Here is a 14,363-nt window from a genome sequence, read left to right on the forward strand (position 1 = left end):
TATGGGAGAGAGGGGATGATTTGAACTGTCATCTAATGATAAGACATGATGGAAGGGAAAATGCCCATGGAGGGAAAAAAGTGTAAATGCTTTAAGATTGTCTGTATGTGCACCCAAGTGCATGCCTGCACATGCAGCATGTGGTACTAGGGGAAGATTTGAGCTCTCATCTAATAACAAGAAGCAGGCATCCATATAAAGATGGGGTTTTGAGAGCAATGCCCATGGATGGAATAGTATATATAGTGCCTTGAGGATGGAAGGAGATTGACATGGTTGAAGGAGAGAAAGAAGGGAATTATTCCCAGAACACAGTGAAAGACAGGAAGAGACGGAAACAGTATAGGTATTCATATCTCACTCAATTCCTGTTTCTAGTACAAAATTACTAATCCTGCTGAATCCTCAGGTAAATTCTAAGATGACATACTACGATTATTATAGGAGCATATAGGTAATAATCTCAGAAAGTTTTTTAAAAATATTTTCTGTGAATATAATAGCAAAGCTTCTAAATTTTCCCACAGCTATTCAATCTTTGAAATAAAAACACAATTTTATGAAAGTAAGGTAATAATGTACACATATTGGAATTCTGTCCAAATGTGTGGTGATTCAAAAAACATTTTTAGTAGTGGTATGTTTATTTTACTAAGTTAATACTTTACTCCATTGTAGTCAATAATTGGTTAGATTGCATTAACTCTATCACAAACTTTTCCCTAAGAAACTGCCCAAATGGTACTCTCATTATGCTGAGATCCTTTTATGTTTGTTATTTTAAATTTTGATTAAATTTATTATCCTAGATTTTTTTTATTAAGAACATCTGGATTAAGAGTTGAACAATACCCTTTCTCTCTTTCCAGCTCACTTTTTTTCTCCCTCTCATCAGATGATGGAAATATGGAGAAGCCAAGGTTAGAATTTTATTCTAAAATTTCAAGCTTAAAATAAAATAAAATAAAATAAAATAAAATAAAATAAAATAAAATAAAATTTCAAGCTTAAAAAAAATAAAGAAGTTTTAGAGTTAACTGATGAAGTTCATAGCAGACTTGAGAGCTCTACAGATAAGAGATTGGGCTAAGTATTGCCCTGATTCTGTGAGACAATCATCTGCAACCATCAGGGAAGCTAAGAGAAATCAATCTTCCTTTTCGCTTATACTTAACCTTCCCTCCTTTTCGATTATACTTACCTTCCCTCTTCCCCAACACGTTTCCTAACTTACTTATAAGATTATGTTTGGGCCAATGTTACTCACACTTTCAAAATCACTAAAGGTTGTGTCTTCAGTTGAGGTTGCACAAATGAAAGGTAACAAGTCCTATAAGTCTACTCCATGCAAATAAGTAATTGCCTAAATATTTCCCCTCATTTTTCCCCTCTGTGACATTTTCATCTTGAACATATGCATTATACAGTGAGATTTCCATTGTATGATAAAACAACATATTTGATATTATGATTCACGATTACCTTCATGAAATTCAGCCAGGTATCAGGTACCGAGAAAGAGAGTGAGTGCTTAGAGAAGTATTGTATATACATACATATATTGTTGCTGATTTTAAGTCTATATCTCCAACCTATCAGAACTTTTCTTGGGTATATAACAAAAGCAATAATTTATGTGATGTTTATATGATACAATTTATACCCACATATATACATATATATGAATAACAGTTAAAATACTAAAAATGTAACTATTACAGAACAATTCATTAATAAGTTTATTGAATTGTATCAATTATGAAAAATAATGGTTCTGTTTAGGTATTTTAAAAAGAAAGGCTTATGCAAAAGAATAGTGGAAGGTGAGGCATTTTACTTGAAGGAAATGAAAACATGAAGTGAGAAAACAAGTAAGTATCAGAAGACAAACTATTTGACTAAGGTAGCAGTGTTAAGCAAAGTAATGGCAGTTATTCTTACCAAATCAGAAATGTTTTCTCAGTCTACTTTATTTCAATCCTCTTGAAGTCCTCCTTTCTTTGCTTCAGGAACTGTGTACATCCCAGGCCACCATTTTTTTCTAAGCATACATCTTTTAAAATTTTTTCTTACATCAAATCTTGTTTGCAGGTATTGCCTACTGATCACCTCCTGAGTCAGAGTCTTCAGCTTTCTTACTTTTGAAGTTTCAATCTAGAAAAAGTCTTTTCATCTACAGTAACTGACAGATCACACCTGTTTCAATCTATTTATTAAAATGTTAACAGAGTTCATAATTCATTATCAGAGCAATTAACCAAAATTGGTACCTATTCCCAACGTCTCTCCTTACATTTTCTTAATTTATCCAACTCAAGAATTGAACAATCATTTCTTACTCTCTTCCTCATCACAATTAGCATTTAACATTTATTAAGTTTGCTTTGAAGTATCACCCATATTTCTATAGTTCTAATATCTTAATATGGGCATTTATTATCTCATTCCATATTATTATAATGGCCTATGAATATTTTCCAATTTGCTTTGTCTTTTACATTCTGGTTTACAAATTGCTAATCTGTAAATGTGCATTCTTTTCTCTTCATGAAGCTTCAAAGCATTCTCCAGTGCCAGATCAGAGAAACTTGTGAGTCAGAACCAATTGTAGGTATTAGGATCAAGTATCAGGAGCAGGATAAAATAGTTATCATGAATTTGAGATCATTGTGATAACCTCAAACCAACAGGTAAAGCAAGAATCCAATTTTGAAATGTGTCAGCTAGATTGGTATCCAAATATTTAAGAGTATTGTGGGGCAAAGACAAGACTAACAATGAATTTTAGGGGTAGTAATATCTCCTTCCCTGTTTCGTCACTTCTCACATGCATGGGTGTGTGTGCACACAGTTTTTCTCTGTAATTCTTCTATTTCCAATATAATTATATATTTGATTTAGGAAAAAGGGCCAAACTACTCTTTTCATTCACAATCGTTTTTAATAAATGAATTGGAAACAGGGGCATAAAGACAAAGAGAAGTGAAATTATTTATTAAATATCTCAAAGTAGGTCAATAGAGTACAAACTAGACGCAAGTCACAGGGAAATAAAAGGTGTGGGACAATGCATTTAAATTAAAAAAAAATTAAGATAGCCCAATATTAGAAGTCTCTCTCATCTCTCTCACTGGGCCAGAATTCCCAAGCTGTACAAGATTTCAAGATGATTTTATATTAATGATGAACAAACTGCGTTCCAGGTAGCCTTCTGGAGCTGCCAAGTAGAGCAACAGTAAAGGACACAAGGGAAAAGATGAAAAGGAACTCCAAGCTCCCTACCATATCCTCAAAATTGATATACTTTTTATTTGTGTTACATGGTCAAATAAAGGGGGGAAAATCCTTTATTTAAAAAGAAAATTTGATAATGATTTCAATGCCTGGGAACTTGCACAAATGGCTTCTGAATAATGTTGAAAATTGAATGAGAATTTTCTAAGATTTAGTTTAAATTCTGCCCTCTGGAATTTATGTTATTCCATTTTCATAACTTCAATGAATTATCTGTAAATTTTTAAGTATAATAAAATGTCAGGCAGTACTTAAAGAAAGCACTTCATTTTTGTCCTAAAATTCCTGACGGATACATGGTTCTGATCCTTATTAAGACTCAGTGAACTTTGGTAAATGACCTTGGATGAAGGGTACAAAATTACCTCTTTGTAAGATAAGAAAGCCTTTGAAAAGATTCTAATTAATGACAAAATCAAAATACACAACTTATGTGAAGTTTGACTCAGATGCATCCCTAAGCCAATTTAAGGAAAAATGGAACATCAAGCAAAGTTTATCTTCAATGCCATCAGTTTGGGGTTCTATACTTCTCTCCCTTTCTATTGAGTACTTTAGTATAGCAAATCTTTATGCTTCTTTTCTTTTATACTTGCCAACCGCCATCTCTGGCCATCAAAATCTGTATTGTCTTATATTTAAATCAATATTTACAATAAGAGTATTATAAAATAACTACATATATGTTAAAGTACTTCCCTTAACAGGGATATCTGCATTTTTAATAACAAAGTTTATGCTATAGAAGCAAAAGTCCTGGGCTTTTTCAATTAAATCAGGTTTCTATAAAGCTGGGTATAAGGCTATACAGATTGGTGAAGAGCAGGGAAAATCAGAAAGTTAGTGCCACTTTTAAGATACTAAGTCATACAAATCACATCTGAAGATCAAATAAATACACAGCTTGTCTATACTCTATAACTAATAAATGATTCTCACTGGTCCCTGATATATAATGCTTCTTTCTATGTAAAACACTTAGCTTATCTTGCAAACTCTTCCAGGATATCACTTAAAATAGCCCAAAGAAACTATGATAATATAGTAACAATAATACCAACCATACAGCAACAGTAGATAGAGATTCCTGCATGTGTTCTATCAGTCACTAATCTGAGTTTTAATCTCTTTCCACCTGTATCTTTTCTTTTCATGTAGTAGGTTTTTATGCTTCTAAAGGACAACATGTATACATAGACAGCAATATGAAAATTTAATAGTGGTTTTAAAGTATCACTTATTTTCTCTAGTAAGAATAATTTTGGCCTTTAATTTTAGTATGTTAATCATACTTCTAAGGATTTATGTTTATTTCTATATTTTGTATGGTAATCATATAGATTATCCATATTTAATTCAATGATTAATGTGTTTGAAGGTATATAAACAGGACTTCAACATAGCAATTTTCCTATTTTGGAGTTCTGAATTTTATTCATCTCTCAGTTGCCCATATGAAACCTAAAGTTCAGACATCAATTTGCTGAGAAATTTCTTCCTTGGTTATATTTTTCATATTGCATTTCCTCCTTTTACTCTAGTTTATTCTCCATGTATATTTTTATTTATAAATTGGAATTTTACCCTTTTAATCTATTGACCTCTTTCTCACTATTTTTATCCTCTTTTTCTCTCTGCATTCTGAAAGATTTTCAAGTTCATCTTCCATAGTCTTCCTGATCAGACTTTCTGTAGTACAGGGTGCCCCCTTCCCACTCCATATTTTTTTTAGTATTTGAGCAGAATATTCATTTCCTAACATTCATTTGTGAAATATCCGATTCTTCTCATCTGTTTTTTTTTTGCCGACTTTCTTTTGCTTTTGTAGTTAACACTTATTTTTTAAAAATGTTTCTGTCTTTTGAAAGTTACAGTCTTCATTTTTTATTGTTTAAAAAATTCATAGGCTTAATGATGTTGTCACTATTTTCCTTTTTATAAATATGTCTTAATCACTAACATGAGGCCAAGTTTTTCCTTCAAGAGATGAAATATTTCACTGTTGCATAGAGACTCTTCCAATCATGTGTTCAGCTATAGAACTATTTGATGATTTAAAACATCAGTCTTAGGACCCAAGAGTCAGTGGAGACTGTAAGGTTCTCACACATGGGCAACCTACAGAGCAAAGTGTTGTCCCTGGATTTGACAAAACTGCTAGATTATTCTTTCTAGTTTTCTCTTTAATCTGACCTCCGCTGTAGATAAATGGTTTGTCTGTGTGGGACTCTCATTCTAGTGACACTACTCAGTAGATCACAGACACTTCACTACATCAAGGATGTTCCCAATAAGTTAATGTTTCAATTTGCCATGTGTGCTCTTGGGGTACTCACCCCAAATACTGATCTAAAGTACCTGAGGAACTTCTAAGGGGAAGATACACATCTATTCCAATTTTTTCTAGCCTCTAGATTTACACCACCAAGTTAATGAATATTTATAAGGTTCTGTAAAGCCCCTAATGAAAGCCATTCACAATCTTTTTTTTTTGCCAATATTTTTTTCAGGATGTCTCTATAGATATTATGCATGACAAACTTTTATACTTAGTGTATGGCATGCAACCACCACAAAATTCCACAGCTAGCATAAATTTTCTTCTTTATGTCCTTTGAATGTTTTAGTCAGGATTTAATAGGATGACATTAGGTTTTTATTTTCCTCATAAATCCCATGTGTATGGATTGAGGGGCATATTTTTAAAAATCTCATAATCTGAGTATATTGAAGTTGGCATAAACTTCACAAAGGAATTTTAATACAGAGAGAAAGGATTATCCAGTAAGCATACAGAGAATGGAAAAGGCTATTTAGAAGGAAGCGACATTTGGAGATTTTAGCAGGTAAGAAAACAAATAATTAGCATCAGGAAAGTCCATAAGCCATGAACAGACATTTCTCCAAAGAAGACATACAAATGGCCAACAGACAGGTGAAAAAAAATGCTTCATATCACTTGGCATCAGGGAAATACAAATCAAAACCACAATGAGGTACCACCTCACACCAGTCAGAATGGCTAAAATGGACAAGTCAGGAAACAATAAATGTTGATGAGGATGCAGAGAAGGGGAAACCTCTTATACTGTTGGTGGGAATGCAAGCTGGTGCACCCGCTCTGGGAAACAGTATGGAAGTTTCTCAAGAAGTTAAAATAGAGCTTCCCTATGACCCAGCAATTGCATTACAAGATATTTACCCCAAAGATACAAATGTAATGATCCAAAGAGGCACCTCCATCCCAATGTTTATAGCAGCAATGTCCATCATAGCCAAACTGCAGAAAGTGCTGAGATGTCCTCAACAGACGAATGGATAAAGAAGATGTGGGGCACACACACACACACACACACACACACACACACACACAATGGAATATTACTCAGCCATCAGAAAGGATGAATACTTACCATTTACATCAATGTGGATGGAACTGGAAGGTATTATGCTGAGTGAAACAAGTCAATCAGAGAAAGACAATTATCATATGGCTTCATTAATATGTGGAATATAGGAAGCAGGGTAGAGAATCATGGAGGAAGGGAGGGAAAACTAAATGGAAGGTGTTCAGAAAGGGAGATAAACCATAAGAGACTCTAAATTATGGGAAGCAGGTTGGGGGTTGCTGAAGAGGAGGTGGGTGGGGGGAAAAGGGTGACTGGGTACTGGGCATTGGGGAGGGTACATGTGTGATGGGCACTGAGGATGAATTACTGAACTCTACATCTGAAACTAATGATGTACTATATGCTGGCTAGTTGAATTTGCATTAAAAATAATGAAAAATAAAATCCACTGGGGAAATGAAAAAAGAAAGTAAAGTCTGTAAGTAGGTAGCAGGGTTTTTGCCAGAAACAAATATATAGGGTCACGATTCAAGACCCTGGAGTTGAGAGGCCTGGAGACTGGTAAGATGTAAGCAAAAGTGGCTTGAAATTGGGATCTTGTTATCACAATTACAGGATACAGGTCACAACAAGTCAATTTTCCAGAATAGAACAAAGAATGACTTATTATAGAATTCTGATCTAAAGTACCTTAATTTTTTATAAGTAGGGTCATGATGACACTGACAGTTTAGGGAAAGAAGATAGCTTAAAGAGAGGAGTGATATAGAGACAGACACTGATAGTTTGTTATACTATTAACTTCTGTGATATGAGAGTCCAAGTAATAAGAATCACAAACAACTCACTGGTTATAGTGAATAGTATTTTAAAAGAGTTTATCCAATAACTCATCTCTTAATTTTCTAAATGCTCTAGTGCCTCTTATGTATGATTTGTATTCTTTAAAAATTGCAGTGCTTCATTGTCCAAAGCTCTGTTTTTTGCTTTTAGCATCTATATTATACAAATTGAAATTATCCTTAAGTTATATTCAGAAAATGTTCTCTATCACATAAGTGAAATCGAGTTTGCTATTCAAAATGAACATAAGGGTTTTTTCATGCTGTATCAATATATACATTTTAATAATATGTCTACAAATGATTACATTTTCCTTATATTTGTATTCCTTTAGTAAGTACTTGTATACTGTTTGAATGCATAATTCTATGTTATTGTATATTGAATTATAAAATAGGGATGTTATTTCTAGCCCCCAAAGGCAATATTATATCATCTATAGCATTCAAATTCAAAACTATATATGAGTAATTTATATTACATAAATTGATCTGATAAGATTGACTTTATGACTATATAAAGTTGCTTATAAATAAATAAGTATAAATTTTAAAAACCTACTAACAACATTATTCATAAGAAATTTATAAAGCTAAAAATTCTTGTGGAAACAGAAATAATAGTATTGAGTGCCATAAAGGGAAACTTCCTTAATTGGAAAAAAATAATAGATGGATATATGTTCAGCCCAATATATTCACCAGTAGCAATAAAAGTTTATTGACATTTTTACAGAAATGTCAAAAAAGGACAGGAAGAATAGTTATATGCATTTAGCATGAATTTCATTTTTTCTATTCCTTGAATCATAAACTCATCAAATATACTCAATTTATTATGATATTTCAATTGTCAGAATAATACAGATTTTGATATATAATTAGACACATGGAAGGAATTAAAGTATTTTATAGGTCACACGTAGTAGTAATATGGAATAGTCCTTAAATTATTAAGGATTATTTATTAAAACAAACTAAATGGAATAATTTTGAACTAATTATTTTTCAATTACATTTATTTAACATTTCCCTATTCTTCCCAAAGAAACAGTACTGCATCTCAGGTACCTTGTTTTATGGAGTTGAATATACATTGCAATGAAGGAGAATAATATTCCTAAAACATAAATTTATTTCATGAGGTCATTCTCTTGATTAAGAATATTCCATGGTCCCTTCATTGCCCATTAAGCAAAGTAGAACACAGAGGTGATGGGCATTTAATCCTGAAGTTACATAGACCTTAGAGGTCATTTTGTCTGAGAGCCTACTTAATGTAAATATCATCTGGGCATTTCATCAACACAGAGTAAAGTCAGGGGTGTTGATCTGCATGTGGGTATTGATCATGGCTCTATTCACAGTGTGGCTGGGGGCTGTCAAAGGTTCTATAAAACCAGCTTTTGGTACTTGAATTATGCCCTTACACTATAGGAGAAGGAATATGGTGATTCTGGAAAACTCTACATAAATCTCACAGTTTAAACAATTACATGCTGCCAGACACTGGATACATACATGCATGCTAAATTCTTTTTTAATTCCTTCTGTGTATATAGTCTGATTGAATTTCTCAGCTTTGTTGGAAGTTAGAGGTGAGCAAGAGACTAATTTCAAATCAACCTGAATGAGAATGATGTGCACTGCTTTCAGGTCTTAAAACCATCCAAATATAATCTTTCACATTTCTTTCCATTCATTCATTGGCTGAATGCAAAGGACTCTCAGGCTATAGAGAAGAGAAAAGCTATACTATGATAAGCCTAGGTCTCTAGATTACCATGTAGGAAGCTGCTTGACAATTAAGAACATCACTTTTTAAAATTTTACTTAATTATAAATAAATTCTAATAACTATTGTGTTTGCCATGGAAGCAAGTGTCATTTTCATTAATGCAGTTGTAATGTGAATATATCACCTATATGGTCATTATAACATTGATAGTCCATGTATTGCTAAGAGTATGCTTAATAATGCTCAATTTTATTCTTTATACCTCTTCACTGTTTGTTTCCAGAACTTCCTTCTATCTGGCCAGGTTCAAGTCTATGGTATGAGAAAAAGTAAGTTTACTAACCCCAAATTAAGACATTTTAAATCTTTTAAAAATCATCATTGCTATTTTCTTCTCTTTTACAATGAATGCTTTTACTTTCTTAACCTTCCCGTGTATGCTATTATGATTAACCTGGAATTCTAACTGAAATATCCATCATAAAACAAGAATTAGTTGGGCATCAATTATGCTATATGCTATATTCTACGAGTACCAGTGATACAAAGATTAAAAAAGAACAGTGTAAATCTAAGTCTACTATAAAAGGCAATATAAACAGATATGATACATATATAACACGGGCTATAGTAAGCACACATTTATGTTTGTTAATAGTTTATCATAAATAATATAATTGTCCAGATGTAGTCTGCACACCGTAGAGTATGATCAAGCTATCATTTCCCTTAGGACATTATTTTTACAGCATTCACTCTGTCATTCAATAAATAAATACTCATGGGCATCTTCCAAGTGACAGGCACTGGTATTATTTAGAATAAATATATACAGTTCATGCCTTTATGGGGTTCATTGATTAATGAAGAGATTACCAAATAAATAAAACAACCTAAGGAATGTAAATAGATTTTTGATGAATATTTTAATCTCTTGTTCTTTTCTTCCCCTTTATTCTGGTCATAAAATAATTCTCTAACATCTTTATAGTTTTATGCACCTCTAGCTGACAGACTCTGAGGTACTCCAGAACAATTTAAGTTTATTAGCATTGAAATTCCCACCCACAAAGTAGAAGTTATCTTGTTGAATGGTTGGACAGCAGAACAATGAGAATGAAAAAGAAAGACTTAGCTATAATAGATTTTTAATAAATAGTTGACATGATTTGGGGCAGCAGGACTAAAGAGAAGTAGCAAAATATTATTCTGGGTTGAAGCATGAAAAATATTCTCATTAATACAAAGAGTGAATTGGGTAAATAATTTGCATATAGGTGGTAATGATGGGTTTGGGGTCTGATTTGGACAATCATAAGGAAACGTTTAGAAAGCAGCTCCAAAAAATGGTTCTGAAATGAGGAAAATCTGGTAACTATAATACTGAAGTGATATATCAAGAAAAAGTACAGAAAACAGAGATTAATAAGGGCAAATGATTCCATTCAAATAAATGACTAAGTGGGAGAGTATTCAACTTTTTGTAATTCTCTGACACTGAGGGGTATACATAGAGGTCCTGGATAGAGGTGTGCCTTTAACCAGCCAGATCATATATGCTGCAAAATTTAACTATTTTGTAGTTTATATTTAAGAATAAATTTTATCAGTCAGTGGTCAATCAGAAAAACAAAGCTATTCTAGGCATTTCACAAAAAAATTATTTAACATAGGGTATTAAGTGTTTACAAGACCATTCAATGTATTGTTAGGTGTGAAGGTCAGGGAAAGTCTTTCCTAGCTCTGAAGTAATTGAACCCTAAAAGTCACAGCTGTTGTAGTAACAAGGCAGGAGATTCACTGGGGAAAGCCATAAGCTGATGCAAAATTTATATCTGTTGAAACCCACACATATGCCTTTTACTATCAGAGTAAATAGTCTTCCATTCTCATTAGTGGAATCAATGCTGACAAAGGATTTGGATCATATAGGCTTTTAGCCCTGTTGTTATAGCACAGAGGACAAGACTAGGACTAAATACCAATAGGAAATCTGGTATAGCAGTATTCGTGTGTTGGCTATTGAAGGCTATGCTTCAAAGATGTGATTCAATATGGCTGATTCACCAAAAAGCAAGCTGAAGAAATCAACTTTACAACCCTTTTACCCTAGTAGCAATCAGGTTTATGGAAGCCAACACAAGAATTTCTAAAGGTTTAATTTTATAACAAGTCATTTAGGGAATTGATTATGAAGGGAACTTTTTAGTGGCTATTAATAAAACCAGAAATTTTTAGTGGTTATTAATTTAATATGTTACTCCCACTAGTCTATATGCTCCTTGTGAGTAGGGAGCTTCTCACTTTTGATTATAACTCCACATGAGCCAAAAGGAGAATAATGAAAAGATAGCTATTAAATTTTTATTAATGTTATTTATTGTTATGAAAATCTTACTATAAGTATTTAATAAATAAAATTAAAAAGCATTTAATAAATAAAAATATTTCTTTTCTTATTTTTTTAAAGATTTTATTTATTTTTTGAGCGAGAGAGAGAGAAAACACAAGCAGGGGGGAGGGGCAGAGAGAGGGAGACACAGACTCACAGCTGAGCAGGGAACCCCAGGCGGAACTTGATCCCAGCACCCAGAGATCATGACCTGACTGGAAGGCAGACACTTGACTGTCTGAACCACCCAGGTGCTCAATAAAAGTGTTTCTTAATAAAAATATGCATTAATAATGGCACAAATCGGGATCCCTGGGTGGCGCAGCGGTTTGGCGCCTGCCTTTGGCCCAGGGCGCGATCCTGGAGACGCGGGATCGAATCCCACGTCAGGCTCCCGGTGCATGGAGCCTGCTTCTCCCTCTGCCTGTGTCTCTGCCTCTCTCTCTCTCTCTCTCTCTCTCTCTCTGTGACTATCATAAATAAATAAAATCTTTAAAAAAAAAAAAATAATAATGGCACAAATCAATAGCAAAATGGAAACTCCAGGTCAAAATGAACCTAGAGGGGATAATTCCTAAAGAGATTACTGAATCATCAAAGAAACATGGATTTGGTTTTTGTACAGTTATTACATATAGTGTATCATGTCTTATCATACATTATTTGAAAAACTAGGAAAATTATATTCATTCAGCAAACAACCTGAATAAGAAAGCTCAACTAAATTCAGAAATTTAATTGGAAACAATCAATTAAACTTCAATTTAAACTTTAGGAGTAGTGTCCATTAATAGGGATATATTAAATAAATTACATGCTGTAATATTTAACCATTAAAATAAATAATTTTAATAACAATGAGAAACATTTACTGAGTATTTACTTTGTGGAAAACAATTTGCTAAGTGCTTTATTTGCATTAAATCAATGAATAAGTTATAAGAAATATTAATATTAATTATTTTATTATATGAATTTCTAATACGGTAAATCCATTAGAGAAAAAAGTAACACCAAATAAGCTTTTGATGGAAGATTAGATAACATTAAGTAGGTATTTTACAGACATTTGATGTGAATCCTAGGATATCCTTATTCCATTCAAATAGAAGTGTTTGTTTGTTTTTTTAAGATTTTATTTATTTATTCATGAGAGAGAGAGAGAGACAGGCAGAAGGAGAAGCAGGCTCCATGCAGGGAGCCCGACGTGGGACTCGATCCCGGGTCTCCAGGATCACACCCTGGGCTGAAGATGGCGTTAAACCACTGAGCCATCGGGCTGTCCAGAAGTGTTTTTTGTTTTGTTTTGTTTTTTTAAGATTTAAAAAAAAAAAATTTATTCATGAGAGATACAGAGAGAGAGATTGAGACATAGGCAGAGGGAGAAGCAGGTTCCCTGTGGGGAGCCTGATGCAGGATTCAATCCTAGGACCGCGGATCACGACCCGAGTCAAAGGCAGATGCTCAACCACTGAGCCACCCAGGTGCTCTGCAAATGGAAGTTTTGAATTGTATGCATAAAATATGTACTAAGACCATTTCGTTAGTTATTTTTACTGGAAACTCTACATAAATTATCAATTATATTCCCTTACTTGTAATAGAAAATTATTACTTACAATAAGCTCAGAGTAAACATTATACATATTTCATAGAAACTAAAACTGAAAAAAAAAAAAAAAGATTCACACCTATTCCTCAGTTTTCCAACTTACAAATACTTAAATAATTCTAAGCATACTTAGGATCCACCAGATCAAATATTGATTCCTATTATAAAAAGATCATTTCAAAATAAAATTATAACCACAAAATGAGAACTTGGGAATTGTATTCTACATGGATTTCTATAAAGGACAATATGACATCAACTTCATTAGAAGACCGCTTACATTTTGGTGAAAGACAATTATCATATGATTTCACTCATATGTGGAATATAAGAAATAATGAAAGGGACTATAAAAGAAAGGAGGGAAAATGAGTGGGAAACAATTAGAGAGGAAGACAAGCCATTAGAGACTCCTAACTCTGGGAAACAAAGGGTTGCAGAAGGGGAGGATGGGGGGATGGGGTAACTGGGGGATGAGCACTAAGAGCACATGATGAGATGAGAACTGTTATGCTATATGTTGGCAATTTGAATTTAAATAAAATATTTATAAAAATAAATAAATAAAGCCATTTTATCTTTCTATACTATCCTTAATTACTTGGATGATATATCTTTGTCATATATCTAAAGTCCCAAAGGACTTACTCTAATGGTCCTCATCTATAGCCAAACCACCTATTTTGTAAGTTAAGAGACAACAAATCAATGCATGATAAATAACACCATTCTACTCTTGACTAAAAAAACAGAAGGCTAAAGTGTTTCTCATTGCTATCAGAGAAAAAAAAAAAAAAAAGCAAATTTTCTGCCTTTGAAAACAGATGTAGGTTTCTCTTCCTGACAGAATGCAAGTTTATCTACAGAAGGCATCCAAGGCATTCTTAGTACATTTTTTTGGTAATAATATAATCATTCCTTTAAAAAGAAATGTAAGAAAAAACTTTATATATATTCTCTATAATAACTACTTAATTCATGGCATATATTTACAAAGAATTAGTTGGGTAGAGAGTGTACTGGGTACAAAGACTATATTCCTATTTTGTGGTTCTTATAAGGCAGACAGATATAAATGTGAATAAATAAATCACAAAGTACTGTGCATTTGCAATAGTACAAGAACGAACATAGA

The 14,363-nt window shown here is 32.9% G+C and overlaps 1 protein-coding gene across 10 annotated transcripts in view; it reads right to left on the reverse strand.

The window, feature by feature from the left end:
• The window catches only part of LOC144312683 (uncharacterized), a 2,041,845-nt gene that overhangs the window by 1,614,537 nt on the left and 412,945 nt on the right, over positions 1–14,363 (reverse strand). The window contains exon 6 of one of the 10 annotated variants that reach the window (XR_013378223.1): positions 9,487–9,536. The exons of the other annotated variants lie outside the window; for them this stretch is intronic. The gene's annotated coding sequence lies outside the window, so the exon portion shown is untranslated. The remainder of the gene's footprint in view (positions 1–9,486; positions 9,537–14,363) is intronic. 10 annotated transcript variants of the gene reach the window in all.

This window comes from Canis aureus, chromosome 4 (assembly GCF_053574225.1).
Source record: "Canis aureus isolate CA01 chromosome 4, VMU_Caureus_v.1.0, whole genome shotgun sequence".
In the NCBI taxonomy this organism is placed as follows: Eukaryota; Metazoa; Chordata; class Mammalia; order Carnivora; family Canidae; genus Canis; species Canis aureus.